At 41.1% G+C, this 9348-nt stretch overlaps 1 protein-coding gene and 1 long non-coding RNA gene across 8 annotated transcripts in view; both read left to right on the top strand.

Moving 5' to 3' along the window:
- GBF1 (golgi brefeldin A resistant guanine nucleotide exchange factor 1) overlaps positions 1-9348 on the top strand; it is a 148403-nt gene that overhangs the window by 41609 nt on the left and 97446 nt on the right. The gene's annotated exons all lie outside the window — the stretch shown is intronic.
- On the top strand, positions 4156-4919 carry LOC108515102 (uncharacterized). Its single transcript, XR_001881421.1, has 2 exons — positions 4156-4369; positions 4685-4919. It is a non-coding gene; the product is annotated as an uncharacterized LOC108515102 (long non-coding RNA).

Genomic DNA, 9348 nt, shown 5'->3' with positions numbered 1-9348 from the left:
CTTTTTTTCTTGACTGTTTTCTCCAGTTTATATGGTGAGTGGTAGGTTTTTCTAACTTTTAGAAAAAAAATTATTTTGCTATTTAATGTGTTTGCTGTATTTCCTTGAAATATTGTAAATCAGAATACATTTTAGTGTTTATTGCTGCCATTGGTTGCTTTAAAAAAAGAGGTTGAACCTGTTTTCAAAGTAAACAGAAAATTGTAGCCTCTGCTTACCTTCCACCTTTCCTCACCACAATACACAGTGGTGTTGGGTTTGCAAATTCATCCTAACCATTTGATCAAAGTCAGGCTTTGAACAAGGCTTTATAGTGAGGTGTGGTGAATGACAGGTATGTCTGGATTTGGCCTTGAGAGATTTGGGGATGTAAAAGCATGAGGGTTTTTTTTTTTCTTTCTTTCTTTCTCTTCTCCTAATGTACTGTGGTCTATAATAGGTTGAGTTGTAACATTCATTAAACCACTCCTCGCATTCCCTGTTTTCAAAGCTTATCAGGATAACTTTGATTTAGTTATTTGGAACCAAAAAGGCAGTTTGTGGAGCCTGGTCTGGAGCTGTGTAGCAGTAATATATCAGAGATCAGACTTAGGTCCCAGTGGGATTATTCCTCGGGATTTATTTGCCTGGAAGTACACACAGGAGCCAAATGGTATGTATGGAAAGCTTTGCTGGAATGCAAATTGGACACATTTTGTTGGGACCTGCAGGGGATTTTCACTGCTTCATAATTTTTCAAAGGTTTGTTATACATCAGACAGCCACTGCCTCTTCTTTAAATCTTTAAATCCCCCCTCTTTTTCCTGTTGTAAAGGTCAGATTTTTTTTGACAACTGTGTGCAGGAACAAGATTTGCTAAATCCCTTCATTTTTATTCATACAAATATCGGAATTCAGTGAGCATCAGTTATTCCAGCATTTAGAGGTGAGGAAAACTCAGGGAGAAGCTTGTGAATCTCAGCTTTGTGCTAGGCATATATCTCTGGGGATAAATTTGCTGCCTCAACTTTAACCCCTTGACTGCTCTGATGTGAGACAACACCCTTACAATGGCTGCCTTTTATGTGAAACCTACCCTTAACTAACCCCCATTTATGGCTGTAGGAGATGTAATATAATTACTGGGAGGGGACTGTGTTGGACTCTTCTGATGGGGCCTTTTTGGCTGTGACAAGCCTTAGATTAGTGTCGGAAGAGAAGGACAATTCATTCCCTCCATTGGAGCCCCTTCTTTAGGCGTATTTAGCTTTTAATCGTTATCATAAGCAATAACCACTTTTAATTTGCAGATGATTCTTTCTCAACCAATAGATGAAATCATGATATCAAATGGTACATTTCCCCATCAAACTTGCTTAGTTTGATGTTATGTTATTATGTTATCTATTGCTGGGTAACAAATTACCCCAACAAATTACCTCTCCTACCCATCTATTGCTGGGTAGCAAATTACTCCCCAAAATGTGGCAGCTTAAATTAAAAAAAAAAAAAATTAAAATATTTCACAGAGTTTCTTTTCTTTTCTTTTCTTTTTTTTTTTTTTTTTTTTGAGATGAGGTCTCACTGTGTTGCCCAGGCTACTCTCAAACTCTGGGGTTCAAGTGATCCTCCCACCTTGGCCTCCCAAAGTGCTGGGATTACAGGCATGAGCCACTGTACCTGGCCTATTTCACAGTTTTTAAGGGTCAGGAATCTGGGAGCTGCTTAGCTAGTGGTTCTGACTGAGGGTATCTCAAGATGTCAGCCAGGGCAGCAGTCATTTGAAGGGCTGGGCTGGAAGATCCATTTCCAAGTTCATTCATGTGGTTGTTGGCCAGAGGCCTCAGTTCCTCATAATGTGGGCCTCTCAATAGGACTGCTCACAGCATGGAAACTAGCTTCTCCATAGGTGAATGATCCAAGAGAGAGAGAGCAGAAGCCACACTTCCTTTTCTGACCCAACCTCAGAAGTAAACCTCAGGAGTAACCATCACTCCTGCTATATTATATTAGTCACACAGACCAACCTAGGTACGTAAAGATGTAATCTTTGGGGACATCACTGAGAGTCATCTTCGAGGCTGGCCTTGCAGGAAGTTAAATGGAAATTTTTAGATGTTCACTGGGACTGAAAGATTTATTTTTTTTAATCTGAAAAATTCTGTTCTCCCCAGTCAGCCCTGTTTCCCTGTCTTCTCCCAAACCTTTATGTCTCTGAAATTGCCCAATATGTATATGGCAAATATGTATGTGAATACTGCTGTAACATGTTATTCTCTTTCTCTTCCATTGTTATCCCAGCCATAAGCGCTAGTAAAAACTTTCCGTTTTTCTAAAGCAAGCCAGTAAGCATGATCAATCTACCTCCTCTACCCCTGTTCTGCTGGGACATCCATGGCAGCTGGTCAAAGGAGCCTTCTGCTCATGAGAGCACTTCAACTGGATTCAGATAATCCTTTGTGGTTCCCCCACCTGTTTACCACCGATCCTCTAAAATTTGGTGCAAATGAACTAGACTGACTAGAGTTACAGTGTTACCATGTTTTTTTTTTTTTTTTTTAATTAAGTTCTAGGGTACATGTGCACAACGTGCAGGTTTGTTACATATGTATACATGTGCCATGTTGGTGTGCTGCACTCATTTACATTAGGTATATCTCCTAATGCTATCCCTCCCTCCTTCCCCCTCCCCACAATAGGCCCCGTTGTGTGATGTTCCCCTGCCTGTGTCCAAGTGATCTCATTGTTCAGTTCCCACCTATGAGTGAGAACATGCGGTGTTTGGTTTTCTGTTCCTGTGAAAGTTTGCTGAGAATGATGGTTTCCAGCTGCGTCCATGTCCCTACAAAGGACACGAACTCATCTTTGTTTATGGCTGCATAGTATTCCATGGTGTATATGTGCCACATTTTCTTAATCCATTCTGTCACTGATGGACATTTGGGTTGATTCCAAGTCTTTGCTATTGTGAATAGTGCTGCAATAAACATACGTGTGCATGTGTCTTTATAGCAGCATGATTTATAATCCTTTGGGTATATACCCAGTAGTGGGATGGCTGGGTCAAATGGTATTTCTAGTTCTAGATCCTTGAGGAATCGCCACACTGTTTTCCACAATGGTTGAACTAGTTTACAGTCCCACCAACAGTGTAAAAGTGTTCCTATTTCTTCACATCCTCTCTAGCACCTGTTGTTTCTTGACTTTTTAATGATTGCCATTCTAACTGGTGTGAGATGATATCTCATTGTGGTTTTGATTTGCATTTCTCTGATGGCGAGTGATGATGAGCATTTTTTCACGTCCATGTTTTTTTCAGACTGAGATACATAATGATATGAGCTCTTTTTGGATTCTATCCAGGATCTCCAAAATGAAGATAAAGACCTAATGCTTGGGAGTGATTTAAAAACGAAATTACTTGTTTGTCACTAGATAGATTCATCTGGTCCTTTGTATACCAGTCAGATAAGAGTCTTAGGAGTTGGCTGCATGTGGTGGCTCAAGCCTATAATTGCAGTATTTTGAGACGCTGAGGCAGGCGGATTACTTGTGGCCAGGAGTTCGAGACCAGCCTGGATAACACAGTGAAACCCCATCTCAACAGAAAATACAAAAAAATTATCTGGGTGTGGTGATGCATGCTTGTAATCCCAGCTACTTGGAAGGCTGAGGCATGAGAATCACTTCAACCCAGGAAACGGAAGTTATAGTGAGCCAAGATCATGCCACTGCACTCCAGTCTGGGTGACAGAGTGAGACTCTGTCTCAGAAAGAAAAAAAAAAAGCCTTAGGAGTTATGTACTATTCTTCACCTTTCTAGTACAAGCAAGTCGATAGCCACAGTGATGAGGAATGCACAGGTAGACCCTAAAGCTAACCAGGGACACTGTCCTGCCTCTGTGTTTGGTAATCATTTCAGCTATGCAGTTTCATTGATGTCTTTCCCTCCTTGGTACATACCTTACTCTATACCTGATAATAGAAATCCTTGTGAGAATATACTTACTGAGCTCTTGGTGACAGGAGGTGGGTGGAAGTGTGGGGCAGGGAACAGGGGTGTGGTTGTTAAAATGGAGAATCAGTTTACTTTTTCAAAAATTCTGGAAGCCAGACATGGTGGCATGTCCATGGTGCAGTAGCATGGTGGCATCCCAGCTACTTGGGAGGCTAAGGCAAGAGGATCATTTGAGCCCGGGTGTTTGAGACTAGCCTGAGCAACACAGTGAGACCCTGTCTCAAAACAAACAAAAATTCCAGAGCATCTTTGGCTTCCTAGGAAATAGCCTAAGGCTATAAATAAACCCTGGCCTCATATTCCTGTTGTCATTTATTGGCCTAGTAGACAATTCATAACTGGGAAAATCCTTTGGGTATTTTTTTGATTTAGGTTTTTTTTTTTTTTTTTTTGAGACGAAGTCTCGCTCTGTAGTCCGGGCTGGAGTGCGGTGGCCGGATCTCAGCTCACTGCAAGCTCCGCCTCCCGGGTTTACGCCATTCTCCCGCCTCAGCCTCCCGAGTAACTGGGACTACAGGCGCCCGCCACATCGCCCAGCTAGTTTTTTTTTTGTATTTTTTTAGTAGAGACGGGGTTTCACCGTGTTAGCCAGGATGGTCTCGATCTCCTGACCTCGTGATCCACCCGTCTCGACCTCCCAAAGTGCTGGGATTACAGGCTTGAGCCACCGCGCCTGGCCTGATTTAGGTTTTATAGAATCAGAGAGTTTCCAAAATTGTGTTTAACTTTCTGTAGAAGACTATAAATAAAAGTAACAAAGCAGGCAAACAAGAACAAAAACCTTTGTACCATAAAATCACTAGGCCAGGTGTGGTGGCTCATGTCTATAATTCCAGCACTTTGAGAGAGGCCTAGGCAGGAGGATTGCTTGAGCACAGGAGTTCAAGACCAGCCTGGGCAACATAGTGGGACCCCGTCTGTAAAAAAAAAATTTAAATTAGCTGGGCGTGGTGGCAAGTGCCTGTAGTCCCAGTTACTCAGGAGGCTGTGACAGGAGGATTGCTTGAGCCCAGGAGGTCAAGACTTCAGGTGAGCCATAATCATGCCACTTTCCAGCCTGGGCAACAGAGTGAGACACAAAATCACAAAAACACAAAAATCACTATTTATCTTCTCTAACCGTTACTATTATGTAAACATAATTTAGTAGTTTAATCAGTATGCCATATTATTTTTTATTCCTTTTATTCATTTAGTATCTTCTTTTTTTTGAGACAGAATCTTGCTCTGTTGCCCCTGCTGGAGTGCAGTGGTGCGATCTTGGCTCACTGCAAGCTCCACCTCCCAGGTTCACACCATTCTCCTGCCTCAGCCTCCCGAGTACCTGGGACTACAGGCACCCGCCACCAGCCCCGGCTACTTTATTTTTGTATTTTTAGTAGAGACGGGGTTTCACCGTATTAGCCAGGATGATCTCAATCTCCTGACCTCGTGATCCACCCACCTCGGCCTCCCAAAGTGCTGGGATTACAGGCATGAGCCACTGCGCCTGGCCTAGTATCATTTTTTAAAGTATATTTTTATAGGCACTCTAGAACCTTGCTGAAATTGGCTCAGGATACTCTTCAGTGGGGCCAGAAGTTCTTAGCATAATTTCATACAGAATTTTTCATGCATTTACCTATGTATTTATCATCTTTAATGACAATATAAAAATACATTGAACCAGAATGCCGTAGATTAACTATCCTTTTTAAATTTTGATTCGTTATATGTAGTACAACCTTATCTCTGTATTGATAATACTGTTTTCTTTTCTTTTTTATATTTTAATTTTAATTTAATTTAAATTTTCAGACAGGATCTCTGTTGCCCAGGCTGGAATGCAGTAGTGCAATCACGGCTCACTGCGGCCTTGACCTCCTGGGCTTAGATGATCCTCCATCTCAGCCTCCCTGAGTAGCTGGGACTACAGGTGTGTGCCACCACTCCTGGCTAATTTTTATATATTAATATTTTGTAGAGATGGGTTTTTGCCATGTTGCCCAGGCTAGTCTCGAACTCCTGGGCAAAAGCAATCCACCCACCTGAGCTTCCCAAAGTGTTGGGATTACAGGCGTGAGCCACCACACCCAGCCTGCTTTTTTTTTAAATTATTTTCTTGAAGTAATAGTCCTATTAGTAGAGTGGATTTTGTAGCTATGCTGCATCCTATATGGAGTTTTTTAACTTCTCTTTAATTTTGCTAATTTAATAAACAAGATGATGCTTTTATAATTTGTTTCACATTTCTTTAATTACTAACATTTTCTCAAGTGTTTTACTGTTTGAGGTTTTTCCTATTGAATTATCTGTTCTTATCTCTTGACCACTTATTGGACAGAAGTTGGATAGGAACCTTTTGGATTTGTATTACATGTATCAAGTTCTTTCATATCTGGATAGTGTGTTTTTTATTGCCAAGTCTCTCTTTTTTTGTTTTTCCATTTCTATGAACTATTCACCGCTTGTTTGTTTGTTTTAAATAATACCCAGACTGTTCTGAGACTATAGGCTATTTCAAACTTAGGTAGTAGTGGTATTTTTTATCTTTAACAGAGAAGTGCATATGTATCAACTAGTTTATTTGCATTTGAACTGTAGAAATGAGAGGTCCTGGCTGAACTTTTGGCATGGGAGTGTACATGGGAGCAGTGTATGTGGAGAGCAGGCTATCCATGATAGAAGGAGGGGAGTTGAGGACAAGGCTGACACCAGGCCTATAAATACCCTAAGGTTTAGCTTTGTACTTTGAAATAGGAATTAGGTCACTTTTATTGTCTTCTCCATACTTTTTACTGGTTGGCCATGGAGAAAAGGCATTAGGACTTTTAGAGGAAGTGTTACTGTTTCCAGCTCTCAGAAAAGTGGAAAGTGCTGATACTGGTCAGCTCTTCCTCTTGTTTTCTCATTTCTGTTAGACTGAGGTGACCAAATGGAAAGTGTGGGAGTAGAGACTTGATATTCGGCTTCCTAAGTAAGAAGTGGATTTCTGAATGGTGGAAGGCCTTGCCTGTATCCCTTTGCCATGGCACCATGCCTTGGACAGATGGATGGGGAGCTGGTTACCCAGCATCTGTTATTCTCCTTACCATTGACAAAGGTTCTCTTTTACCTTTATCATAGGCTGCTGTGTCCAGTCATTCTAACTGGGCTCTCTGCGGAGGGACCCAGACCCCTAGAACTTTTTTTTTTTTTTTTTTTTTTTTTTGGGAGATGGAATCTTGCTGTCACCCAGGCTGGAGTACAGTGGCGCGATCTCACCTCACTGCAAGCTCTACCTCCTGGGCTCACGCCATTCTCCTGCCTCAGCCTCCCAAGTAGCTGGGACTACAGGCGCCCGCCACCACGCCCGGCTAATTTTTTGTATTTTAGTAGAGACAGGGTTTCACTGTGTTAACCAGGATGGTCTCGATCTCCTGACCTCGTGATCCGCCCGCTTCAGCCTCCCAAAGTGCTGGAATTACAGGAATGAGCCCCATGCCCGGCCCCTAGAACTTTTCTAAGGTCCTAGTTTCTAGTATTCTTTTGGCCTTTCCATTTTCTTCTCTAAAATAAGAAAATTCTGAAATCTTTGGGACAAACAGAAAAGAAAAAGTAATTTAAATAATAAAAAAATAAGAAAATTGGACCAAACGATCTCTTAAGTATGATGTATATATGTACTTGTTAATTAAAGACAGGGCCTTGCTCTGACACCCAGGCTGGAGTGAGTGGCACAATCATGCAATACTTCACCAGAGCCTTGAACTCCTGGGTTCAAGCAGTCCTCAGCCTCTCCAGTAGCTGGGGCTACAGATGTGTGCCACCATTCTCGGCTACTTTATTTTTTCATATTTTTAGAGATAGGGGTCTCGCTGTGTAGCCCAGGCTGGCCTTGAACTCCTGCCTCAAGTATTCTTCTCACCTTGGTCTCCCAAAGTGCTGGGATTGCAGGCATGAGCCACTATGCCTGGCTGAAATGATCTCTGAAGTCCCCAAAGTCCTAAGATTTTTTGGAGTTTGATGTCTTCCCACACAAGTTTGGAAATACTTTCAGAGGGATTCTATTCCATATGAATGTCATTGCAATTTTAATGAAAATTTTGATGTAGCAATATTATATATTTTAAAGAGGTAAATATAACACAGTCTTCTGTGCATTTTGAGGTAGTCTAACTGTATAATTTTCCTTTGTCTTTCCGTTGTCCAGTTGTCAGTTTTCAGATAAATTCTGCTTCAAACTTGCTATGTAAGCTTCTGTTGGACATTTAGTTTCAAATTATTGTTTCCAAAATCTTTGTATTTCTTTAAATTTTCAGTCATTCTTAAAAATAGATTAATATAAGGCCGGGCGCGGTGGCTCAAGCCTGTAATCCCAGCACTTTGGGAGGCCGAGACGGGCAGATCATGAGGTCAGGAGATCAAGACCATCCTGCCTAACCTGGTGAAACCCCGTCTCTACTAAAAAATACAAAAAACTAGCCGGGCGAGGTGGCGAGCGCCTGTAGTCCCAGCTACTGGGGAGGCTGAGGCAGGAGAATGGCGTGAACCCGGGAGGCGGAGCTTGCAGTGAGCTGAGATCCGGCCACTGCACTCCAGGCTGGGCGACAGATTGAGACTCTGTCTCTAAAAAAAAAAAAAAAAAATAGATTAATATTGCATGAATGTCAAGAGAACCTCTTGTATTTTCATTAAAAAATTTTAATCATTAAACTGTACTGCATTGTCTCTATATTAATTTATCTGAAGATGCATCAGTGTACAGTCGTATGCTGCATAACAACATTTCAGTCAACAGTGGACCCCATGCATGATAGTGGGCCCATAAGATTATAATGAAGGTAAAAAATTCCTATCACTTAGTGATGTTGTAGCCATCATAATGTCATAGAATAACATACCACTCGTGTGTTTGTGGTGATGCTGTTGTAAACAAACCTGTGCTGCCAGTCGTATAAAACCATAGCATATAAATTATATACAGTATATAATACTTGATAATAAATGACCGTTACTGGTTTATATATTTAATATATATCATTGTTTTAGAATGTACTCTTTCTACTTATCAAGAAAAAGAGTTAACTGTAAAATAGCTTTAGGCAGGTCTTTCAGGAGGTATTCCAGAAAGCATTATCTTCATAGGAAATGACAGCTTCATAGGTGTTATTGCCCTGAAGACCTTCCAGTGGGACAAGCTGTGGAGGTGGAAACCAGTGATATTGATGATCCTGACACTCTCTAGGCCTAGGCCAATGTGAGTGTTTGTGGCTTAGTTTTAACAAAAAAGTTTAAAAGTAAAAAATAAAAAATTTAAAACAGAAGAAACATCATATAATAAAGATACAAGAAAATACTTTGTACAACTGTAGTTTTTTTTTTTTTTTTTT

Source organism: Rhinopithecus bieti, unplaced genomic scaffold (genome assembly GCF_001698545.2).
Source record: "Rhinopithecus bieti isolate Rb0 unplaced genomic scaffold, ASM169854v2 scaffold_31787, whole genome shotgun sequence".
NCBI lineage: Eukaryota > Metazoa > Chordata > Mammalia > Primates > Cercopithecidae > Rhinopithecus > Rhinopithecus bieti.
Note: the sequence above shows the minus strand (reverse complement) of the source record. Positions and strands in the feature narration are given on the sequence as shown.